At 41.3% G+C, this 27,099-nt stretch overlaps 1 long non-coding RNA gene across 1 annotated transcript in view; it reads right to left on the bottom strand.

Moving 5' to 3' along the window:
• The window catches only part of LOC142034393 (uncharacterized), a 471,960-nt gene that overhangs the window by 170,018 nt on the left and 274,843 nt on the right, over window positions 1-27,099 (bottom strand). The window contains exon 5 of the long non-coding RNA XR_012651641.1: window positions 5,468-5,606. This is a non-coding gene — a long non-coding RNA (uncharacterized LOC142034393). The remainder of the gene's footprint in view (window positions 1-5,467; window positions 5,607-27,099) is intronic.

Below are 27,099 nucleotides of genomic sequence, written 5' to 3'. Positions count from 1 at the left end.
GCTCCCTCCCAGCTTGCCACCACCTCCCCCACTACAGGCAAGGTTGTGTTTGCATTCTGCCTGTCCTCAGACAATATTGTGTCTTATGGGCCCTCTACTAGAGAAGACAACAGCCTAAAAATCTACCTTGAGATACCTTGAAGTCTGGTAGCTGGAAAATAAAGCAATGTCCTATTGTTCTACACTCCCCCAACTCTTCACATTTTCATAAAGCTCTTGGACAATATTGGGGGGAGGGGAGGAGAAAAAAAAACTCTGGGGAAACAGCTGATTAGATTCTGGCAAGGCGGACCAAACATCTGCTTCAAACAAAAGACATCTGCATATTTCACATTTATTTTTCATAATTTACAGAAGCAACCTGCCAAAATTCAGCAAGGGAGAATAAACTAGCACATAATTAGCTAAAGTTTGCTTGCTTTAGAAGTTATTAGCATGAAGCCCAGTAGCTCACCTGGGAGGACATCAAGGAATGTAGATAACTACAGTTTGATTTTGTAAATTCAATTTTCGATCTGGTGTGCCACGCCAAAAAAACAATGTTGCCATGCCAATTAATGCAAGCCAGCAAATGTCCCGATGTCCCCATGTCATATACTGTACAGCTGTCTCAAAGGCATTGATAACACTGTTTATTAAATAAGGTTCGATTAGACAGACTGTTTTTGCTCCAGTTTACGTGGTACAGCAGGCTGCGGGTTGGAGAGTAGAACAATACTTTTTTTTTTTTAAATCAGGAGGTACACTATGTGCTGTGTGTACAGATGGTACAATGAGTGCTGGGGAAGCAGGCATGTGAATTTTTCAAGGCAGCCAAAGAGTCTTTGTTAAGAATGCAGAAAAGAGATCCAGGAATGTATATGCCCTCAGTGAGCTACACTTCCTCAACTGAATTTTGTCATTTACTAGGTCATTAGTACATTTGATAGCTAATATGCTTGCAATTTTAATAGAGTTAAGGGGAATAGCATGATATCCTGAGGTTTTGAAATTCAGCTTTGAAATCAATAGGTATTTCACTACCTATCCTTACAAACTCAGTATCTGGCCTGTAAGGGCAATAAACAGAAACAGGCAGAACTTCAGGGTGGGAAATCCTGCCTTTGCTGCAAATGGGAGTGGAAAAACTCCTGTTAACTGTGACACAGCCAGGGTTATACCCTGGAGTTGAAACAGGAGTTGAAGAAATAGGAAAGGGCTTTCTTACAAACCCCAAATTAAACCCAGGTTCATAAAAGCATCTGCAAATCTTCTGGATGAACCAAGGTGGAGGTTCGCCCTTCTCTCTCTGAGGAAGGATTTATTGTTTCAGACAGAAACCATGGGAAACTCACTCACTTGGACTGAATTCTGCTCCACATTTCAGATGTATTTGAACCTGAATCCCAGAGCAAAACTCGGAGTGGAAACTTAACTGCCAAAAAAATTCTGTCAATCCCAAAGGAACACAAATTGCCAAATACAGCACAGCCCTAAAAGACACTTCAAGCCCCTTAATCTGGGCTTTATGGCTTGCACCTCTCCATAGTAGGATGGATCCAAGACTCAATCTGAACACCATGAACTTTGTGGGAGTGAGGAGGAATGTATGAGAGTGTGAAATAACACCACTCAGATCTGGGAGGTTTTAGTTTTAAGGTTTTGCATCTGAATGCTGAAGGATTTGGGCAAGAGCAGTCACAGGAAGACTGGAGTAGAAGCCTCTTTTCTTGCCAGATTGAAACATTCTCACCTAAAAAGGGATTCAGAACTCTGAATCATACCCATCACTACATTAAGACACTTTCTTTTTCCCCACGCAGATTTACTGCAATTGAGTCACAAAATCAAAACCACCTGATTTCACTATATAAGTGACAATCTCTAACATAACAATCTCCGTAATATTAAGTTGTTCAGATGCAGCATTTGAACTGATACTAAAGCTGACTATTGCATAATTATAATAGCCATCTTATATGCTGAGCTTCCCTCTCCCTTGCTACCAACACATTTCAATATCATCATTTCCTTTACAAGTGAGGAAAACTGAGGCATGTAACAACATGAACTTCCCAGACACAAAATTCCCTCTTGGCAGAGGCATAGGACAGAGATCCTACAGCAGTGCCAGCAGCAACTACAAGCCTTTTTTCATTCTTTTGCTTTTTAAAAAATAAATACAAATCAAGAATGGTACAGTGGAATTAAGTGACTAAAAGCCTGTGTTGACCTACAATTAGTGCAGGATGCTCCTAATTAGAGATACATAAATATTCACTCATTTCAGACATGCACTTAGTTTCTGTTTGAAGAAATTCCTAATCGTGTTTGAGTGAATCAAGACCGCTCTTGTCGTTCTGGGTTTATTAAAATAGGATTCCTACAAAACTGCTTCTTCCTGAGCTACACTTTTTAATTGAACATTTTGAGACAAAATGTAATTTCAAACAGTTAGAAGCACTAAGGATAACAAACTGGTACTAAAAATCTTGGGACTTTTTATTTCGCAGTGAGAACACTGGAATATTGATCTGTTAGCCAGTCTGTAATCAAGCTTGCATTTACATAGTTTAGATCCCCCAAAAGTTTCACATTAGAAGTTTTATCCAGATGTAACCATTCTGAACAAGCCTCATCTACCCTGAAATGGCGACCGCTGCATTGGTACCACTGAACTTTACTAGAAAGGATCTCTTCCTTCAAACTGGATTTATCTACTTACTGTATTTAAAATGCTCTTCAGCCACTCCATTTACCTGCATTTAACAACTTCCAATTTGATCAACACAGTTGACCAATTTCCACTGCCTTGCTATAAACAGCCACAAGATAAGATCCTGTTGCTTGTTCAAACTGGACAGGCTATTCTATATTCCTGTCTGTGGGCCTATACTCGGGAAAGCACCAAAGCACTTGCATACACACAGGCGGGCTTTAGTCCTCTGCAGAACCAGGATTTAGTTACACCGCAAAAAATCACCACTTTGCACAAAGCATGAAGATTTTTATGGAGTGGTCACTAGCAAGTGGACTGAGAACAACTATTTCTCCTCTACAGACTCCTTATTTCTCAGAAACCAACTTCTCCCAGTCCTACTGCTGAGGCTGCCTCACTGCCAATTCCTCATAGCCTCTGCATCTGTCAGGATTACAACCTGCAGAAATGCTGACAGGTAGAAATAACATTTTTTCCACTGCTTTGGACATAGTACAACATAAGCTGCAACAGATGAGGACAGTAGTAAGCAGACAATATTAAGCAGTAGGAAACACACCCATGATCACAGGATGGATCTGTTGCAGTGTTGTGGCCTGCAGTATCTCAAAAAAGGGAAACTGTGTGCCTGTGCAGGTCCTTTTCTTAACATTACATTTGATCTCACTCACACATGCAATTTCATTCTCCTGCTTTGTCATTATTCAACTTGTTCATTCCTTTTAATTACACATACAGTAATTTATCATATATATTTTGTTATAAAGATTTAATTAAATATATATTAATACAGTTTAATGATCTTGCCAGTGACCAAAATTCTCCTGTGGATTAAACAGAAAAGGAGGCATTGAACATAAATTTGTACAGTAAATAAACAAGACACAGCCAGCCTTGTAAAGCAGGAAGAAAAACAAGGCCTACACAGCCAATCTATCTCAAAAATGTTACAAATGGGAAGCATTTACTATTTTGAAAACATTAATCATATACTCACTCCATTTATTTACTTTTCTGTGTTCTTTGAATAAATCTTTCTTGAAAGTGCATAAACTCTTAAGAATTATAAACAAAAAGTGAAGTCATATTTGGTATTTCACTTGTTTACACTGTAATTACTCAACTTTGCTGAAAGCTGATGAATTAGAAGTTTTTCATTTATATCTGCACCTTTTAGCTGGAAGGATTCTATTTAATATTTCAGTATAAAAGTACATGAGTTACCACTAGATGAGGTCAGCTGCAAACTTGCCTACATGTATGTTCTGACCTCATCGATATTTGCCATAGGTTTCCTCACATTTACAAAACAAAAGACAATTGGCAGTACACAAGAGTAGATATTCTATATAGCTAGGTATAAAAATACTTGACAGACTAATAAATTCACATTAATACACCTTATGATAAGCTTTTGACCACATAAACCCTCAACCTTGTGTCACCATTCCCTGTTTTATTTGTCTTGGAAAAGGATTATGGACATGTACAAGGTCAGAGAAGAGCTATTTCTCAGCACTATGTAAGTAGGAACTAAGTAGGTTCTGCAAAGCCTTGGCTATATGCCTTTTATTTTCCTTCTTCTGGAAGCTGATTTTAGCTTACCTTTCCATTTGAGATATGTTGCGCAGCCCAGCAGTCTGCTGCTTTTCCTTAATTTCATGAAGAAATGGTTGAATAATTTTTTTTTTTCACCTTCACAAGACTTGACAGGCCCTGACACAAGCAGACACCCTTTGACAGTAGTCAGAAAACCCTTCTTGCAGTCACAGCCCCCTCACCCCACTTCTCCCAGGGCTGTACCTAGACTAGGACCAGCCTTAAACCACCAGCCTTTCTCCTCTTCCACCCCAGAAAAGCATGGCCCAGAAAGAATCTCCACTGTATTTTGCTTAGTACATGTGATAAGATAAGCATTCTGAACTGTGAGAGGACAGTTACCAGTGATGCACCCCGCCTGCATCTTATAGATATTTCAGCAATGCCACATCTCTGTCCTTCTCCAAGTCCCTTTTTTACTCTCCATTTGAACGCAGAGAAGCCATTAATAAAAAATTTGTTTCCCACTGCAAGGGAAAACAATTTTATGAGCAATTAATGTTTGCTGCGCTTACATAGACTTAAAAAGAAAGCCCCACACTTGTCCAACATTGTTTATTTTGTCCCCTCCCTGGAATTCTAATCAAAGCAAAGGCCAGTTTTCAACTCATGCAAGAAGAAGATGAAGCAATACATAGCTGCAGCATGCTCAGAGTGCCCTTTCTGGTTCTCCTAAGTGCCACAAAGGCAGGTGAATAGCAGTGGTCATCCTACAGGCAGCAACAAAAGGGCACAGACAAGTGCAGCAGTTAAGTTTGCTGATGACTGAATGGCTTTCTGGAAATAATCTAAAAAGGTAGGTGTGGCTGAGCCAAACACACTGAAAAGCTGCACGCTGTACATCATCCTTGAGGTCTTGTACTCTGGGCAGAGTTTAAGAGTCCATGGACCAGAGGACCTGGTTTTATACACCAACAGGTGCCAAGCTTGCAGCTAAGTTTATAATGACACTCTGAACTGCCATACACATGAACCTCTCTCAAACTCCTTTGGTCACACAGAGCCCAGCAATGTACTTACATATGTTCAAATGCCTACCATAACGCCCATGAAGATCCCCTGCAGCATCTCGTTATCTTAAACGGCAGTAATTATTCTTTGCTTCACTGCATCCACAGGGCCTTTGCCAGGCTAAGAATATGTTAAACATACAAAAAATGGCAGACATACCTTTCTAGAGTTAGCACTGGTCATCTTGAAGCACGGTCCTAGTCTGTCTTTCCAGCAGCAACCATTGGAAAATTCAAGAAGTAAAGCCAGGAAGATTGTAGTTTTCAAACTTCCCTCTTCTAGCAAGGGTATTTAAGACCTAAAAGAGAGAAAAAAACCTCTATTAATGATAACAAGATCCATGCTAATCATTTATTGTGCTACACTAAGGACTATCCTTTGCACTTTCTCTCTGAAAGCACAGGGCTAAATCGCCAAGATTACTGAAAAGGGCAGCCAGCTCTGGTTTACAACATAGCAGCTGTCTCTGTTCAGAGGCATTCCTCTCACCACCACTCCAGCTGAAGCTGGAAGGTCAACTCCAGTTTAAAAAGAGGATGCAGGTATTGTGCTATGTTCTTTGGAAAATGCAGCGACCAAGGCTCAGATCCTCTGAAATCCTAACTCCTCCTGACTAGAGGATATGAGTGTTAAATGCATCTACATCTCACCCTATAAAAACAGCACCTCCAGGAGCAAAGGGCCTTCTCATGTGCTGATCTGGTTCTGGTAAGGGTATCATCTGTTCATAAATATTCCTTGGAGATTTGCTATGCAACCACTGATCTGAACCAAATCTGTTTAGACTACAGAGTTTTCATCACAATATCACAAGCTGGTGTTGCAATATACACAGAGCTGAAACAAAGAGGATTTATTATTCTATTGTAAAGTCTTTTTTGGCCAAACTTGAATAAAAGCATCACATATTGATACTTCTGTAAGATCATAAACTCAAATGAACACCAGCTGAAGAAAAGGACAATGGTAATGCCAGATGACAAACTGATACAGTCATCATATTCATCAACACCAACAGCAGCCAGCCACTTCCTCCCCTTTGCTGAATTAGCCACGAAGGATTGTTTTAATGATAATAAGAATGTGTTAAAAGCATGCATCTCAGTGGCAGTTCAAGTTGGAAACTCAGAAGCCCACATCTGAGGGGATGGTGAAAAAAAAAAAGGACAGATAGACTTGTTAGGAAGGACTAAAAAGAGGTGAAAAAAAACAAAATAGAACTGTGTGGTAGGGAAAAAAGTAGATTAAAGACTAAAAAGCAGGAACAAGTTTGACACTAAAAACATACTGCATTATTCAGACTTGTGGAAGAGTGTGTGAACAGAAGTGATGACAAAAGCTACAAAATTCAATATGATCACTTGAAGGGTGGGAGTTTTTGCAAGCAAACACACTACTTCACAGCAAAGAAGAGTCTCAAAACATTTGAAATAAACATTGAAATTTTACACATTGAGTTACAAGCTTGTTTATAGGCTTCACGTGGTCTTGTTTCTTTGTAGTCCTGAGAAGTGAGACAGCTGCATTGTACACATGGCATTTTCAAGTGACAGTGGCATTTTCAAAGGAGAAATCTGTTCAACAATTTGGTACTTGGGTCTCTGTTTTGAGACAGAAGCATCCATATTGATCTTGGAAGAAAAAAAAAATCATACCTAAGGCTTTAAGGACAAAGCCATTAAAAAAAGGAATGCCTTTTTACTTTTGTTATTAAATTATTACAGGTTGACTGATTTATCTTTACCAATTATTGTAAGCAGCTGCTTACATAATGTAAATTCAGGACATATACAAGAAAAAGGCTGTTCATTTTTTCCAAGCATCCAAACAAGGTACAGGCAAAAATAAAACAACAGGTGAAATAACTTCAATTAATTAAAAAGCTGAAGTTTTCATGTTTGGCAGTTTTCTTTTCCTTTTTAAAATCAACATCAGTTTGACTTTTCCCAGTTTCAAGCAACTTCCCAAGTAAAAGTATCACATCAGCTACACTAGAGCCCTCTTGCTCTCAGTCATCCATCACCCCAGGAAGCATGCCTGTCTCAGGGGCAAAGGGAGGGGGTTATGAAGCAGCAGAAGAGGTCAAAGATGCTCCGGCTTTTGGGTTTTCCCTGCTGTGTTTCCTTCACAGCTGCTCCTATCATGAATTTATGGTAAAGCAGGGAGAAAAAGTACATCCTCTGTGGAAAGGGTTTAATGCAGCTTGCTCTTGCAAAAGCCCTTCTAAAAGTCAGCCCTGAAGCACCCGCATGCATTTGTACTCCCTTTCTCTGCCCTCCCCAAAATTAAGAAACTTGGGGCCTGGTCCAAATCCCATTGGATGGGTTTGTCAACTGCAACATGCTCCAGACCAACCTGAAAAAACAAAATGCTTTTATTCAGACTGAGAAGCATATTGATGTTTTCCTATGTTTTTTTCAAGCCTCATTAAAGCTACAGGTGTGGGGAAAACTGTTACTAAAGCAGTAATAAAAATATGAAAGACTACTTCACCCATGGGCCTGGGATGGGGTTTTTTGTTTGCTTTTTCAACCTAAATATTTGTTTTGGAAGCACTAGAAATACAGAGAAAGACAGGAAAAGAAGGATTATCTCATTACTGTCATGATGTCACTTTTTATCAGAGCCACTTAGTCTTCTGCAAGGCCTAGGGGTGCTCAGGAGAAGGCTGAAATACTTTATTGAGGAATAAGTACATGAAAAAAGCAAACTACAAATGAATTATCTGTAGCTTGTACCACTTCTTCAAAAGCTCCTTTCATGTTTGGGCCTTCAAATGAGGCTGCCCTTCATTTGCAACAGAAATCATTGTATGAGGTCCAAACAGAAGTCTGTCAGACCCACCTCTGAGAGATTTTGTTTTGCTCCACAGCAGTTCTTTCAACCTTAAGTCACCAACCTCTCCCACTGTAAAAACACTTTCTTGCAACCTGTGATGACCCCTCAGTTTTTACCTCAATCTGGTCTAGCTCTGAAATACCCAGCATGTTGTTGAAACGCTCTCAGAGAACTTGCAGTGGGAAGGGGTACATTCTTCCAAAACCACAAAGTAGATTACTCAGTGAAAGCCCCACTTCCAAAAGGGCCGTGGACGTTTTGGAAGTCGGTCAAGCTGAATACTGCTACACCTTGTTCTCTTCTGTTTTACTAAACATCTATTGTCTCCAGAGACAGCCCTCTCCTTCTGACCCACACCTATTGTTTGTGACCTCCAGTGGTCAAACCTCCTCCATCTTTTTAACTAAAATGGTCTTGTGCATTACTCTAGAGGGGCGCTACTCTTAGTTAGGAACAACAGCCAGACACTCTGCTGTGTAGCAGCAAAGGATTTCAGAAATGAGGGTTGTCAATGCTTTCCCTTGCAGATGATGGAAATAAAGTGCTTTCTGTGGCCTGGCTTAATTTCATGTCAGCCATGCAAATCTCTCAATAATAGAAGCCAAAACAAATTTTCTAAGAGTGCTAATCAAAAGTCCATCAAGGTTCATACAAAGACTGACTTCAGTAAGCTTTAGACCAGGCCACAGATAAATGCAGAACTTGCAAAAAACAAAGACAAACTTTAGTGCAGGCCAGACCTATTAAAACTTGTAAACACCAGTATTTTTCAGGATTTCTTCCTTTGACTTTTTCAGGTCTACACACTTCTCACAGAAGAACACCTTCATATGGTACCATATTGTGGAGCCTGTGAGTTTCACCAAGTGGTTCTACAATCACCTGAAACACACCTCTACACCACAGGGAAAAGGAAACAAAGGTTCAGTCTTTTACACAGCAAGCTGCCAGAAAAGCGAGCAGAAAAAGGTATTCACTGAAATAGGGTTAGACTGAAACTACTACAATTTTCACCATTCGCTGTCCTCCTCTATGTGAGCCTCCAGGTCCCTTAGTCTAAGTTACACCAACATAGCCTTTAAATTAAGTGGGGTACAGCAAACAAAATAAAATGAAAAGGTGTAGGTTGTCAGCTTTGATAATTTCTTGAGGACTTAAAGTTATCTGGACACAAGAGTCACCTTTACAATGACTCCCTCAAAGCCTTATATTTGTGTTATGCCTTAGAAGTTGTTTAAGCACATTTGCACTATTAGCCTGAGTGCTCAAGACCGATCAGAAGAGAGAAGTTTTAAGATTATCATATACCCTAACTTGACATTTTATTTCTTCACCATTATTAACTTGGTGCCCTAAGTCCATTTCATTTTTCTTATACAGTGACTAGGCAGACAGTAGAGCTGTTTACAGATAGATTTGTGAGGTCTTTTTGTGCAATACATTTCCCATCACACAGACCGGCACAGTATTGCAATGTAGTATTTGGGGGAAGTGTATTGTAGTGCTCCAGGGCCAGATTTACACAGTTATTTTGGCACCTAGATACTTTTGCAAAGATGGCCCAAAGTGGTTAATAATGGAGAAAAATACATTCTCAGCATTCATCCTGAAACAGCAAGACAGAATTTGCCAGCTCCTAACTGAAAGAACTTCTGTAGTCAGGCAATAAGGTTTTTACATTATTTTGATCTCTAAACATTTTTTTTAATCCTAAAATATTTTTCCTGATTTTTAATACAGTCTCTCATACCTCTGTATACATATCTGTGTGTGAATATACTACAAACTCAATCATGACAAACATGACAAACATACTTAAACATCTCTTTGCTTATATTGGATGAGGGAAGGTATAACTTCTTGATCGTTTTCGTTCCCACTGAAACCAATAAGGTCTTGCTATTTGTTTCAGTGGGAGGGGGAACTCTCCCCTTCAGCAGAGGTCTCTGATCACAACTTTTCCCTACTCCCCCCTTCCCTAAGGAAATATTCATCTACTGGCATGCTGTAAGTGCACCTTTGCATTTATAACAAAAATGTAAATTATTCAAGGCAATAGCAGAATTTTGTGTGTTTTGGCAAAATCATTGATTTTCATCAGGGAGACAATTTTGGCTTAAGTCTAGAATAGTCTATTCCTTAGCACTAGGGATTTGCAACATCTTTGTGAAAATGCAAACCTGGGATACCTGCCTAGAATGGCCCAAGAAACATTTACCTTAGCAATAAAAACAGAGGCCCACTTAACTATTTCCCCTAAAGGGCAGGTATTCATCTAATCACATCTGGAATCCTTTCCAGCTTGGTTCCTGCAGCTAATGCTACTCTGTCATGATCTGATGGTTTAATCCTAGTTATTAAACTGCTTATTCTAGTTAATAATAAAAAAAATGTGGACAAATGCCTATCTGTCAGTGCACCAACCTCAGAGCAAACACTGTGAAGTGGGCCCCCTGCTTTCAAAGAAAAGCTGCCAGATCTAATGAAAATATTGGCAAATGTACCAGGGTGGGGTTTTTTTAAACCCTAGATAACAAAAAACAAAAACACAACAACAAACCCCATCCTTTGCAAATCTAGTTTTCTCTACTATGCACAAAGAAGTTCTTTTCCATGGTCTCAGCAGACAAAATATAACACATACATAATGCATACATAAAGTCTGAGCCAGCTGTGATATACTTTCACTCAAAATGTTTTTAACAAAAAACGATTTGTTAACAGATGCATCAAGCTCTTCATGATTTTACAGGGGAAAAAACCCACAATTCCAAGTCTTCATTTCCCAATGTTTCATTAAAACCAAATATTTTTAGATCCAAACGATAAAACTTTGCCAGCAGCCTCTGCTGACTAATAAGCCATTTTCTGTTGAAAACACAATATTGATGTGAAAATCACCAACTAGCTTTTTTTAAAAAAATATATTTATATAGCTATAAATAAAACAGACATACCAGATAGACAACACACCACATGTGAAAACAAATTGAACTCAGTATAACAAGAGGTTTCCATTTCCATCAGTGCAAAATTTGAACCTTGTCCACACATTCCACAGCATGGGACTGGATGTATTTGTCAAAATCCAGCTACACAGCCCAGAAGTAATCCATAGCACTATTCATTCCCTGCTGAGCCATACGCACATGCGCTAGTTTGGTCACACAAGAAGATAACCTCTAAAAATCACTGACTTCAAATAAAGTCTGAAATATTATTCACATAGTTCAGATTTTCGCCTTGTGGCCCTACATAGAATTCTTACTTCAGACTTCAAGGCTGAGGCTATCACTTCATTACTCGCTGTTCTGTTTCAAATGCATTTCCCCTCGTAGTTTGTTCCTCCAATTCACACATCACAAACAGGCATGGAAAAGGCTAAGGCACTTCTTAGGAGGAAGAGAACTTCCACTACTGCTTGGAGGCTCCACTCCAGACACTTTGACAATAGCTCAGGTCTCAATTCCTTCATCATGCCAGCCACTTTAGACTCACGATGTGGAAACTACTGAGTCAGAGCACTGCTGTGAAAAAATAGGCAGGTTTCTATCCAACATAGGGTATTTTCTTCTCGGTAAAAATTGCTAGTTTTCAACTTGTTCAACTATTAATTATTGTTAATTGAGGGAGATGCCAGATAAGAACAGGAGCTACATTCATTCTGCTGCAGAGGTTTCATTTCTAAATATCAGACAAGTAGTACATCTTGGAGCTCACTTTACTGAAGGGCTTTGGCTTTATTAACTCTAAAGAAGTACTACTGGATTTTAAATGACAAAAACGACTGTCAAGATGATTGTAAGAGGTTATCTATTGATAGACAAGACTCTTCCCCTTCCTCTCAGACAAACAGCACATCTAATTTTATGTCCCACACTGAAAGACATCTCAGACGCTAGGAGTCTCCTCCTAGAAAAGGATAATTACACATTTTTGGCCATTTCCCTCAGTAACTTGAGTGCATTCCTGCAAGAGGGATGTGTCCTCATTCCTATCTCAGGAGTATTGCTGGCTAATCCTTTTGGCACTTAATCAGTCAGCATAGTTAGAGACCTCTGCAGCGTCAGGAGTGCAACACTACATGTCAGTGCCACTGCTGTTAAAAGGACTTAGCAAAATCACAGCAATAACAGGATTTGACAATTCTGACCTTCAGTTAAAGGATAGAAGGAGGATACCAAGGATCACAGTCACAGTTGAGTGTTCCTACCCTACATGGCAACCCTCTTTCTCGTCACCATTTCTGGTTCCCAACTTTATCCCAGCTGGAGAGCTCAGGTTGCCTTGGCTCCATTTGTTTTGCTGGGGTAGTTTCCTGCCATTTTAGCGCAAGCACCCAAGCTGAAGCAAGAGAAACAGCAGGAACACATGGCCAGGAAGTATCAGCAGGCTATTAGATCAGCTCATCCATCTTGTGGTACCTCATCTGTAACAGCCTAAATTACAAATACAGTCTCCTTAGTCCCATACATAATCAAGGGAGAAAGACTCAGACAGTGTGATTGAAAATGCCTAGGGTTAGTCCTTTCACAAGAGGTTTTGGAGAGGAAGCTTCAGCCTTCCCCAGAAGAAGCCTGCAGAGATTAACCTCTAAATTTAGGAGTGTAGATCAAGGCAGAATGATTAGTCCCCAAAGAAAACAATTCTTGAGTTGAATCATCCACTGCTACCAAGATTTTCCTAAAGCAGACAAAACAAAATCAATGCCTAAAAAAACCACATCAGGGAACCTCAAGGCAGAAATGACAAAGGCATCCATAAGCTTCACACAGGGTACTGACATCCTGGCAGCCATCTGGCAGGAGAGGACTCAAGTCCCTCAGACCTGCTAATACCTATTTCCAGCAGCATTTACTCACAGAAGCAGCCACTGCTCATTTGGCTCCTGGGGCTTCATGGATTGCCTCACCTCCAATTGGGCCAGGAAGCAAGAATTTGAATTCAAAGTACATTTCCAGGTAACACATCAGATCACCTGCTGTTAGAACAACGCACAAAAGGGAAATGTATGGATTAGTCCGAGACGGACCCAGACACAGCTGCCAGGCCTCTGCATTTCAGCTAGATTAGTTCTCCTATTTTTGTTGCTGTTAACAATGAACATGAAGAACGACTCATTTGACCACCTCTGAAGGATGTGGTACTGGATCTGAGGAATTCTACGCATTGACTGAGAAGGTGGATATTAATGCTGCTTCCCCCACCCCCCCGTGCTCATCTCAGCAATGTGTGTGCAGGTCACAACAGAATGGCCAGGTCTGAGACACCGTATTAAAGCCAAATCCAGCATCCAAAAGTCCCTGACCTTGGTCCAAGTCTTAGCCGTTTGAGTCAATGGCAAGACTCCTGCTGGGGTCAGTGATCTGTGCTAACAATCCTCAGTCCTTTTTGGCAATCACGACCCAAGCACACTGCTCAGATCACAAGAGGACCAAATGCTGCCATGCAGCCTAAGCCATTTTGAGACACAGTACACATCACCACAAATTGTATTTCTTCCTAGAAGAGTAAATAAAACATAAAGAGTTAGGGTGTGGTAGAAGTGGTTTACTGACAAGCTTGAGGTGAGCGTCTTATCAATGGCTAAGCTTTTGCTGAGTAATACAGACATCACATCAAATGACTTAAAAACCTTTAGACTATACCATACTACTGTTTCAAAAACAGTGGCAGCTATTTGACAGATGCTCAGAGGTTCAGAATTTCAGAAGTAGACCTAAAAAAGGCAGATTAATGAGCAGATGATGGTGAGGTAGTAAAGTTGCACAATAAATGAAACTTAGCAGATGGCTCTGCAACTATAAAAATCTCCAGATTCCTAGATTAGATAGACAGAAAGGACACTTCCTTTATTTTCTTGAATTATTTCTGCCTTTTCCTTATGACTTTGACAGTATTGCTGCTCTCTTCTTTTTAAATAGTGCAACTTTCCAAATTTATTTTCCCTTCTGCTTTAAGCATAATGGATCTCATTGGACAAACTTTCTACTCTATCAACATGAAGGAAAACATTAGGGTGCACATTCGGAGCTGCATATGCACAGCCCCATGTTTCCTAGGAAACAAGTGATTGCTCATCTCTGTGCCGAAATAAATTGATGCATCCGTTTCAGCTTCCTACAAACATTAATATTTTGATTCAGGACAGAATCCCAAACACTCCCAGCATACTATCAGTTGTGATTGTCATAATTGTGCTTCTGCTGCTTATCAGCATTGAGAAGCTAGCAAGACTGTATTGTTCATTAGAGTTGTTAAAGATAAACTCTGATTACACAGTGGCAGTGCAGACCTGAGGACATGCAATCAGAGCCACCATCAGTTCTCTCTGCCCAGGGAGCCAGCAGAGCCATATGCATCTCTGGGTGCTCATGTGCAGCCATCTGGGGAGGAAGGAAATTAGTGCCTCCCACCGCAGCACCTTCTGTTGGCTGTGCAGAGATGAACAGGAGTCCAAAAAGAGGAATTTGGGGCTTTGGATTTTTCTCTGACTGACCAACTCCAAGTGTAAAGAGAGTCATTCTGACACAAGCTGATGCTCCTTCAGGTATTTCCACATTCATACAAAAGAGTCTGGATTACTCTCTTCCCCTTTCATTACCTCCAGGAGTTTCCTCCCTTGAAGCTTATTTACTTGCATGTTTTTATGCATGTTTTATGTTTTTATATTTTTTTCTTAAAATCATATTCCAAAGTTGACACTGATGTATTTCTAAATAATATTTTCAGGCAATTCCAATATTGATTTAACACTGTGTTCCTGGAATCTAACTCTTAATAGCAGAGTTACTGCAACATTAAGCTAAACGCTTGTGACAATTTGACCCTCAATGCCAATATCACACTAAATAGGACTCCGGCTGATTCCACAGGAAGGGCTATTAAGGAATATATAGGCACATTTCAGATGTTCTGCAATTTCAGTCTGTCAGTAGCACATACATTAGGAACTCAGCTACCAGAATCTGAATTTTCTGAAAACTCACTGTCATCTGAAAGATGGTCATGTCCCCTGACATCTATTAATTGCACTGAAAATTTCCTCATTATTCAAAATGTCGATTATATGAACTTATTCAGCATCTCCCCTGACATTTGGATAATCAAGGTTGTATTACATATGGGCCATTCTTGCAAATCTTTGAAGACAGTTGACTACCCTCACGAGTACAGGTTTGCAAGATCAAGCCATGTAACACATATGAACAACATTCATCATAAATAACTTCAAAATATTTTGTTGTATATGATCAAGTGTTAATATCAATAAAGGGACATCACGGTAATAAGGCCTGAGTGTACAGCATAGATCTTGGCTAATACAGCATTACTAATCCTTGATATTGATCAGCCAGCCAATCTGAAACCTCTTAAGCAACTTAACTGTTTTTTCTTTTGAGAACAGTAGTATAAGTTTCACAAAAGTCTACTTTGCAGAAATACGACAGCTTAAAATTTTCTACTGCTTCTTCTTCCCTTTAACTCTTTTGCATGAGTTGCTCTGGTTTATCACTGTAAATACTTCAAAATCTAGATTAAGGCAAGCTCATTAAAATAAAGAAAACAAGAAGAAAATAACCAACATGAACTTCCAGGACAAAAATAAAGCTTGGAAGCTCAAGAGATTAATCCAATTTTGTTGCCAATTGAAGTAAGCTATGCCACCCCCTCTGTCATGAGGTACCCAATTCTGGGAGGGGAAAAAAAAAAAGGAAAAAATGTTTGCATGTGTGTCAGCAAAAGAAATACAACTTCCCCTCAACTACTCATGCCAACAACACTGCTTCTCTAACAAGCAGTTGTGCATGCAGGGATAGGTGCTTAATTCTGCTGCAACCTGGACCCAAGTCAACTTCTGTACAAATTCTACTCATGGCAACATATTGGATGGGGATCAACAGCACAAATTTCCTTCTTGTCATTTCTTCTAACAGTTAAAGACGTTTCAGGATTTTTTTTCTTTATACACCAATGATTATATACTCTGCCTTCACAGCACTGAGGAACACCATAAATATACTTTACAGAAACTTTAACATCCTGTGTGTGTCTAAGGAAAGAAATAAACTATTATTTTGCAGATTACTGATTCCTTCTTTCTTCAGCTGGGCAAAAGAATAAAGTCCTAAACCCACAAATACTTCCCTCCACAACTAACAATTCCTACAGCATACCCACAAATACTTTCCTCCACAACTAACAATTCCTACAGCATGAGCAACATTACAGAGCTGTGAACATTAGCCAGCCTTCACTCTGGAACAGTCCCTCAAGTTTAGCTTCCTAGCTTCACTTGTTCTTTAGCTATGCAGCACAAGTACTGCAGTCTAAGTCTACGGAGAAAAGAAGATGCTTTTACTTGCACCCTGCAGGTCCTCTAGGTTTGGGTCTCTCCCCCCTGGATCTCACATCACATTTTGGTCAGGCAGAAATTTCTTGAGGAAGTTAACTGGACACAGGCAGTCATAAATAAAACTTGAGAGCACCTTACGTTTACATTGAATATTGTATATGGACCTACAGGTATTTTGTCAGGCACATAAATAAACACAAAGACTAGCATTCTTTGCTGACAAAGACATAAATGAATATTAGGGACAGAGACATTTTATCTTTCTCTTGGATTTTTTCACCCCATGTGTGCTGTATATTAGGCTCAGTTAGAAAACTGAACAGGCCCATATAGCTAAATGGCAGTATCGTACAACCTAAAAAAACCATGCTGAAGGATGCAGAGAGGCAAGCATCATTTGGGTTAATCTTGAAAAAACAATATATTAGAAGTCCTCAAATGCTGTTATTTTCCATCTGTTGCAAACCCATAAAATTTGCAAGATGCATCTTTCCAACTTAATATTATTTGCTAAATGCACATTACTGGTGATGCCCATCTAGGGATAAGTCCAAACCATGCCACTCCAAAATGATAATTTATTCCAGCAGCAAAGAAGAAAGAAAAAAATTGCACTCTGTTCTCTGAGCATTATACACTTTGCTTTAGGGTATAAGCCATACATTCAGCTCCCCAGCAGGAAGCTGTGCAGTAGCTATACTCCAGAAAATTAACTGGGTGGTATTCTGCCCTCTGCTATGGGCATCTAAATCCCCTGCTGGAGGGAGGGTGAGGCTAGGAGGACAGGGAGAAGAAATCAAGATTCAAAGCCAAAATACCTCCCTGACAGGGAGGGCTTCAGTGCCTGCAGTCCTACACCTCTCAAGTCACTTCATCCCCAGGGTACCTCCCTTTACTATGATAAGGGGAGAATTCATACCAAGGAGAGACTGCTCATCTATCAACGCACAAGATGTGAACATCCTCCATTCACCCTTCCAGCGTGTCTTGGCCACACATGACTTGCACAGGCATAGGAGGACTCCTTGTCAGAACCACTCCCCAGATAACATAGTCTGTCCCCACTAGGATATTTCCAGACCGGAAAGAAACCACTGTGGGTTTACTAAGCGCCACCTTGCATCAACAAAGAGGTTTCTTCCCCACAAGCTTCACTTAAAATCACTATGTAACATATGGAACAGCCTGTGTTTCCCATATAATTGGGGGTGGCAGACATTGTTTTGTTTTCTAACCAGGTGTCATGAGGGAAATGAGAAATCCTATTCCCACTACACTCTTTTCTGCTAAAAAAAAAAAAAGCATAGCAAGATTGTACAGGTCAGATAAAAACATCCGATTACTGTAGTCAATATTAGCACCTTCTCAAGGTTCAAAGAGAGAGCTTTCTGCAACCGGCAACCATACCCATTTCGCTCTCTCCATTAATCATTACCTCACTTTCTAGCCAAAAGAAGCATCAGAGATGTGCACAGCAGCCTAATCTCTCTCATGCATCCCGACAGTGGTACATTTAAATGTCACTTGTCAGCATCTGAAAGAATACAACACTTGCTTTGCACACTAGCAACAGGTGACTAAAGCTACAATGCAAACCAAGTATTTACACAGCCAGTAGTCAAGCCAGATGGAAATATATAGCAAGACACAAGTCGATTGGTACAAACCCTTTCCGAGAACACAACTACCAACATCATCTGTTAAACTTGCTCCTTATCTGCAGCATCAAAATTTTCAGCCCTCACACTTATCCAAGATCAGATGAACTCATAACTACTAGAAAGACAATTAATAAATGAGATAAGATCTTCTTTTGGGAAGAACACTAGATTGCTCCATTAAGATTATTGTAGCTGCATAAAGTTAATAAAGGCATACCACTTTGCTAATGGGACCATCACTTCCAGAAGATTCCCTCACTCTCATATAAACTTTATATCAATGCAGCCAATTGAAATTCATTTACTGGATCACACAGTGCCAGACATCTCATTGCAAAGCCTCTTTTGCCTCCGTATTTTGCAACCACACCCCTAACTGCATTTTCACTTCTGTCCACAATCTTAACTGCTACATGAACAGTATTTCCTGCCTAAATTGATCTATTCCTTCATATTTGGGGAATTTCTTAAACCAGTCTGGTTCTGAATGAATTTCTCTAGGAAGAATGGCACTTTGTTGAATTTTCAGACAGACTGGTTCCCACCATCCCCCAATCCTTCCCTCCCCCTTCCCTTCCCCCCTCAATGCAATTTAGGTCACTTGAATACAGACATCTACAAGTCATGGGTGCAACCAGGGTACTGCACATAAGTGACCTACAAAGAGGTCTGGTGGGGACTGAACTGAAAACCTGAATCTTAAGGGATTTAACAAAACATCATGTAATGAATATCATCCTTTCTTCTGACTCCAAAATGATCACATTAAAAGAAACCAAAGTGCACAGCTTCTTGGCTGCATGTGAAGCTGTTGCTTTATTAATTTATGACTGCACAATAGCTAGATGGTAAATAACATGCAAAACTAGCATGCAGTCAAAGAGGAAAGGATCTTCCTCTGCTATAAAAAAGCAACAAGGAGGTTCAAACATACAGAAGGAGCCTGAGTTATCACCAACATATTTTTCAGATGCAGAGGCTTGTAATTCACCCCAGAAATATTCACCTCCCATAAATTTCAGGTTTACAGGCAGATCTCAGAGGAACCTGGAGTAGAATAAGATTCATTCCATGGAAATCTGCTGACAGATAGTGGAGTTGCAGCCCAGCCTCCTGCTACACGTCCCTTAGGCACCAGAGTAAGTAACTGATCATTGCTCCTCACTGTGCTTAGACATGATGCTTAATGCATATTTTTGTGGAGATTAACAATTGCACACAATCCCACCTTTAAGCCTGCTATACATACATACATATTAGCTTTTAAAACAACTGGTATGAACCCTGCACACTACCATTTCTTCAGTGAGGAGAGGTTCAACTGAAGTGTCTTCCACTAAACATGGAGAGAGAAACCCAGGCTTCAGGAGGTTAGTGCTGAAGTGAGACACTGGGAAATAAGGCTGTATACATGTGACTGTAGTGGGTGCTACATTTTCAGTATCCTTAAGTGCAGCTCTTGAAGGAGGAGGACAGTTTTGCTTTGAAAGCAAAAGATTCTTTTACACCACTGCATAAAACACAGGGGTTAATATAGTGAGACTAGGGAATTACTGGGCACACAGAAACACAGGAAACAGTGGACGGACTGAAATCGAAGGGAGCACTGAATTTGGAGGGGGGGGAAATCAGATGCATTGCATGAAAGAGTCTTTAGCATTTCTAAAGTTGTTACATCAAAGAGCCCTGCAGTTCTGACTGGAGGCACTTACTACACAATTCTAATCCAAAAATGTATGACTAAGTGTTAGTCATGCACAACAAAATCACGTTGAGACCTTTAAAAAAAAAAAGAATACACAAAAATTTAATTTAAGATAATAGGATACAGGATGAAGAAAGGACCCTGAGTCACTGAGTCTAACCCCCAAATACCATACCTTGAATTGCAAAACTCAGGGAAGACAACACCCATCTTCAACAAGCAGGCTGGCAGCACTATTTTTGACCCTCTTCTCTCAAGGGCTATCCCTTGATTGCCAACAAATATTTGAGAAATCATTGGGGACCAGAACTCCATTACACACCTCCTGAAGGTGCTCTTTCCTCTCCTGCTTTTAGGATTTGTGTTGACCTTGAGGTAGGGCAGGAAGATCAGTCCCTGACCAGACAAGATCTCAGACACCTGGTAGTCCTTCCCCAGGTTTTGTAGCTTAGCCTGATGCCTGATTGGCTCCTGCAGCTCCACCCTCCAGAGGAAGCAGCCCCACAGGTAAGCCCTGAGAGCTCTCCTGGCTAGCTGAAAGGGCTCTTCTTAGCTTTAGTATGAGGACCCTTCAAACAGCGTTCCCCAGAGGCTTCCTCTTTTTGCATGGAGCACACGATGTGTCTACTTACAGGGCTAAAGTGCTGCTCTTCTACCTGTTCTATGCTCTCTACACCAACTGCCTTCAGACCAGCAGATTAGACCTGGAAGTTTTCAAGTGCTTAATCAGGAGAACCCAACCCAGGTCTGATTTTGCTATGAGTGATTTTCATAGGTTTACACTATACTTATATTGCAAGCTGGATTCCTCTGGCTCAGCCTTAGCCGCCAATGTGAGATGCTTCTGTTCTAAACCTCAAAGTTGGTGGTGAGGAACACACAACTGCAGAGTATGGCTGAACATACCTGCTGGCACGGCTGCCCTCGGGAGGAAGGGTCTCTCTTATCATTGACAGAGGAGGCTGCCAAGAGCAAGAAGACTCCTGGCTTAAGCACCTCAGCTAAGTGCTTAATTTTGATGTGAGAGAAAGCCAGCCGATTGCTACACAGCACTTTTTAGGAAGTTTGACTTTCTCCCAAAAATTGGCAAGCAACTAACCTCTGGCTGTGATGCCCATTAGTAAGCAGAACTTTTTTCACCAGAGAAACAAGCCCTACCCCTCCATGCTCTGCCAAATGAAACCTCTGAAAATTTGTTTCTTCCCTTAAACAGCAGTGGTTTTTCACTCAGCAGCTGCCAGGCTCTCTGATACAGTGATATTTTTTTCTCACTGTATTTAGGACTAAGCAGCTTGGTGAGGTAGAAGCCTATATAACATCATAAAGCAATTACAGCACATAAAATAATTTAAATAATTTCTTTCTTACTTTCCACCCTATGCATGAGCAATCAGGTTTTCTTTAGCAACAATAGCTTTTGCCACAACCCTAGGGGCAGGAACCTAAACCATATGTACATAAAAAGGTAACCTCAAGTTTCCTCTTCATAGCTCTGATGTGGAATACCACAGGCACATTTAGTCCATTGTCCTTCAAACATCTTCTGTACACTTGGCTTTTTTCCCCTTTATGCTTGAGAAGACCTCAGAGGCTCAGCTTCAGGGAAGGTAGTAGTTAGACTCTTGTTCATTTCCGTTAGCTGAATTTATGTTGTAGGCTTCTGTTGGGAAACATCATATTGTTTCATGATCTTAGTTTCACATGCAGTGGAAGTACTTGCACTAGCTCTCCTTCCTTCCTAGGAAACCACATTTCTTTGGATGGCTACCACCCGAAATAGCTGGCAGTAAATCCAGAGAACTAGGTAAATTGCAAGGTTAATTATGAATGGGGTGGTGATGATGTTTTCATCCTCCTCTTCATCATACCGTTTTCTCTGGCAAGAAGTTCTGCATTGACAGCATGCACTGGGAAGAAATCAGTCAACATCAGAGGAGTGAAACTAGAAACATGCGAATCCCACACTACGCCACTTCATACACATAATGCTGGAAAGTTTTCTCCTCAAGCTGAAAGCACAGCATCTAGAGAGACTCTCTGCTGCTCTAGACTTACCAAGAGAAACATACCATAAAAGCATGTTGCTGAGGTGAGTAGGTGTTAGTCCAAGCCTTGTAAGTTAAAAGCAACATCTCATAATCTCTGCTAAATGTAATGGGTAGTCGAAGTAATGAAGCTAACCCAGGCGTAATGATTAATCTTAGTGTGAGTCGTGACCCTGGCAGCTGCATTCTGAACCAGCTGCAATCTATATAATGCATTCCCAGGAAGACCGGACAACAAGGAGCTGTATTAGCACACAGTGCAGATGGTATGAATGCATGTACCAGCAGACTCAAGCCTAGCCAAGGAGAGCAAAGGTCTTCATTTACTAATATTCTTAAAAGGATCGCAATTTGTCTAAGATAGTTATTATGCTTATCATAATCAAAGAGCTTGATTTCTAGAATTAATCCTTTTATTGCTAACAAAAAATGTTACCATGAAAAAAGGTTGTTAGAGTGGACGCAGTCTCTGAGCAATGCATAGGATTAGCCATCAGCAATACATTTTTTTCCTTCTCCTCCCCCTACACAGTGTCAGGATCATGTGAAGTCAAAACACTAAATATAGGACAACATCAGTGCAAAGCAAAGCAAGCTTAGCTGGCCACAATGGAAACATAACATAGGGCCCCTTGCAAGGTAAACCCATCAAAACAGCATGATTAGGCTAAAACAACAAGAGGATTGTTAAATCAACAGAGAGTATTTGTGCCTTAACCCAGCTCTGTATTTATGAGATTCATTCTAGAGATTTGAATAAGTTAATGCAGGAAGGGAAACCAGGGCAGATGGATTAGAAGTGCTTGCAGGGTCCTTTGGGGAAGATCCATAGGTCTGAAAGCATTTCATGGGTGGATTTTCACTCTGGAAAGGCAATGCCCCATCCAAAGCAAAGAAACAAGAGTGTTTACCTAAATGGAAGCTATCTGGACTGACAAGCCTCATAATGTCTCCTGGCAAGTGCAGGAGAGACAGAATGAGCTTCTTCAGCCTGGGAAAGATCTTTCTCCTGGAGAGCTCTGCTGTCACTCAGCTCCTGACTTCTTCGATCTGTCACACACTTTGAACAGAGCCACTGCTATAGGCTTTCACTGTCTACACCAGTTTCTTCTTCCCTTCCGAGCTGTCAGTTCAAAAGGAAAAGAGCCTGGCAATAAGCTGGACTTTTCAAAGTTTATCCTCTATCTATTTTTGGTCATGCTCTTAATCATCTTTAAACAGCCACTGCTTATTGAGAAGAGGCAGCTGTACCTATATCGTAAGTTTTGCAGTGCTCAGTACCTGGAGTTTATGCTGCAGGAATGGTGAGATGGCTGATGGGACTAGGGATGTAAAGGTCTTAAGAACTTCAGTGGCAAAGTGGCCGAAGAAGTAGAAAAAGTATTACAGCATTTTGGTATTCAGCCTGCTTGTTGGTACAGTGCAGAGCAGCAGTCTAACATGCTAGTACATGCCTTAAACCGAACAGAGCAGCAAGTTTAATTTTAGGTCTAATGGTTGCTGACAATGAGTTCCTTTTGATCCCATCTTTTGCTTCACTTTAAAATATAGTTTGAAAGGTACTTGACATACAGTTTCAAACCAAAACCCAGCTCCGGATTTCTAATCTATTCTATCATTCCCTCCCAAGTTGCCTGTCACTGCAGCAGCTGAATATCAGCCACCCTCATATTGAGAAGTTCAGGTCTACTTCTGACCTGCACTGCCGTTCAGAATCTGTATGGCAAGTGAGACCAACCGGGAATGGTGCCATAAAATTTCATTTGCTGAAGAGGCTTTTTTCTAAATTAAACTAGTTAGAACTAAGCTGATTCATAGCAGCGTGGTGCATTTTTTAAAACTCCACTTCTATGGATCTAAGCTATTCTCCCGTTGCTTGAAAAACATACACCTATCGATTAAAGCCTGTCGTAATGCACAGTAGCTCTTCAGTAATGCTGCAGTGAGCAGCTGTCAATACAGGGTACCTAGATCATCCAAATAAAATGCAAGCATCTTCAACAGTCATCAAATACAGAGACTGGAGATATTGGTGTAGCAGAACTTGCATGAGAAAACCAATGAAATGTCTTTATTTCTGTGTCCCAGTTTCGGCTGGGATAGAATTAATTTTCTTTCTAGTAGCTGGTACAGTGTTATGTCTTGGATTCAGTATGAGAAGAATGTTGATAACACACTGATGTTTTCAGTTGTTGCTAAGCAGTGTTTAGACTAAGTCAAGGATTTTTCAGCTTCTCATACTCAGCCAGCAATAAGGCTGTAGGGGCACAAGAAGTTGGCACAGGACACAGCCAGGGCACCTGACCCAAACTGGCCAACGGGGTATTCCATACCAGGTGACGTCATGCCCAGTATATAAGCTGGGGGGAGTTGGCATGGGGGGATTGCTGCTCAGGAACTAACTGGACATCAGTTGGCGAGTGGTGAGCAATTGCATTGTGTATCACTTCTTTTGTACATTCCAATCCTTTTATTATTGTTGTCACTTTATTACTGTTACTATTATCATTATTAGTTTCTTCCTTTCTATTCTATTAAACTGTTCTTATCTCAACCCACGAGTTTTACCTTTTTCCTTCTGATTCTCTCCCCCACCCCACTGGGTGGGGGGAAGTGAGTGAGCAGCTGCGTGGTGCTTAGTTGCTGGCTGGGGTTAAACCACGACATCCTGCAAGATGGTTTTGGCCCAGCTGGGGACAGTACTTTTCCTGGGTTATGCAGTAGACTGTGCAGGTAATGAGTCTGGCGCTTTTCCCACTCATGGGAGAAAAAAAAAACAGTAGTCAGTAACCTTGAAAAGAGATGTAAAATAAGTTTTTTACACTGAATGTTCCCCATGTTATTCTAGGCAACCTTTTGAAGTCTCTCCATCCTTAGCCCACTGTAAAAGAAATGCCAGCATTGCTTTATCTTCTGTATGTTCCCAGGCACTTGCCACAGGAATAACATGAATTCCTGTATTAACCTGTCCTGGATGACAAATATTTGCTGCACTCCACTGTCCCCCAGGAATGGATGTCCCACCAACTCCTGGACCCAGACCTGGAGCCCAGAGCAAAAGGGGAGGGATACAGCAAAGTGAGTACAGTCTGAGCTATGCTAGTTTAAATCTTTCACATTCCCAGAGTTTCTGGGGACTAAATGGGTCAGGGGCTCTCCAAGCTACAGACTCCAAACCCACAGAAAGCTTTTCACTGGGAAACCTGGTCCCCTCCACACAGCAGATAGCCATAAATAGACATGCTCCTTTCCCCCCAAGTCTCTTGCAGGTTTTAATGCCTTGCAGGAGGCCCTGATGTTGGTTCTGGGCTCCACCACAACAGAAACAACAAAGGTGGCTACTAGAAAAGATGGCACAAACAAAGGTGCAGTATAAACCAGCACACACCTAAATGAGCTCAGTGTGGTTCATTTGTAATATGCTCACCCCCTCGCCCCCCATAACAGCAGATTATTATTCACCTACAGTAACATCTGTTCCTTCGCCAGTGTCTCACTGGTGTCAGAGCTGTGCTGGAGCAACTCCTATATCCCCTTCCAGGAAAATCTCCAGTGAGGCAGAGTATTATAATGCCCTGACCACTGAGAGTTGTATACACCAGATGGATACTACCAACCTGAGCACTTCAAGCACATACACCCTACAAATTAAAGCGATCAGTCAGCCTCAAAGAGGAGTAAGAAATATCATCAGATTTCTGCCAAAAATTCAGCTTCACAATAAAAGCTTCAATGCCACACTTTCGAAAGGCAAAATTGTTTACTTCTGTTAAGATCAGTAATTCTCATTTCTACTTTCTTGCTTTGCTTTTATTTTATGACATGTTAAACTACCAACATTGATATTATCTATTTGCTACTTTAAAATACCAGAGGCCTTTAAATATTTTATGGAAACAAACTAATTGTAAAATTCCAAACTGAGTTTTTTTCTGAATTTATTTTCCTGTATTGCCTTTGTGTGGCAAGGTTTTGGTAGTGGGGGGGGGGGGGGGGGGGGTTACAGGGGTGGCTTCTGTAAGAACCTGCTGGAAGCTTCCCTTGTGTCCAACAGAGCCAATACCAGCCGGCTCTAAGACGGACCCACCGCTGGCCAAGGCCGAGCCAATCAGAGATAGAAGTAACGCCTCTGTGATAACATTTTCAAGAAGGAAAAAAGTTGCTGGGACAGAAAACGGCAGCCGGAGAGAGGAGTGAGAACATGTAAGAGAAACAACCCTGCAGACACCCAGGTCAGTGAAGAAGGAGGGGGAGGAGACGCTACAGGCACGGGAGCAGAGATTCTCCTGCAGCCCGTGGGGAAGACCATGGTGAGGCAGGCTGTCCCCCTGCAGCCCACGGAGGTCCACGGTGGAGCAGATATCCACCTGCAGCCCGTGGAGGACCCCACGCCGGAGCAGGTGGGTTCCTGAAGGAGGCTGTGACCCCGTGGGAACCCCATGCTGGAGCAGGCTCCTGGCAGGACCTGTGGATCTGTGGAGAGAGGAGCCCACAGAGCAGGTTTTCTGGCAGGACTTGTGACCCCGTGGGGGACCCATGCTGGAGCAGTGTGCTCCTGAAGGACTGCACACCGTGGAAAGGACCCATGCTGGAGCAGTTCATGAAGAACTGCAGCCCATAGGAAGGACCCACATTGGAGAAGTTCATGGAGGACTGTCTCCCGTGGGAGGGACCCCATGTTGGAGGAGGGGAAGAGTGTGATGAGCCCTGCCCCTGAGGATGATGAAGCAGCAGAAAATAACTTGTGATGAACTGACTGTAAACCCCATTCCCAGTCCCCCAGTGCCACTGTGGGGGTTGGTAGAGAATCCAGGAGTGAAGCTGTGCCCAGGAAGAAGGGAGGGGTGGAGGGAAGGTGTTTTGAGATTTGGTTTTATTTCTCATTACCCTACTCTGGTTGATTGGTAATAAATTTAGTTCATTTTCCCCAAGCTGAGTCTGTTTTGCCCGTGATGGTAATTGGTGAGTTGATCTCTCCTGTCCTTATCTTGACCCACGAGCCCCTTGTTATATTTTCTCTCCCCTGCCCAGCTGAGGAGGGGGAGTGATAGAACAGCTTTGGTGGGCACCTGGCATCCAGCCAGGGTGAACCCACCACATTTCCCCATGAAATATCTGCCACTCTCCCCCACCCGAAAGTTTCAGACTCTGCCACAGAAAAGCAGTGGTGTTTCCTGAGCACCTTT

The sequence above is a fragment of the Buteo buteo genome, chromosome 9, assembly GCF_964188355.1.
Source record: "Buteo buteo chromosome 9, bButBut1.hap1.1, whole genome shotgun sequence".
In the NCBI taxonomy this organism is placed as follows: domain Eukaryota; kingdom Metazoa; phylum Chordata; class Aves; order Accipitriformes; family Accipitridae; genus Buteo; species Buteo buteo.
Note: the sequence above shows the minus strand (reverse complement) of the source record. Positions and strands in the feature narration are given on the sequence as shown.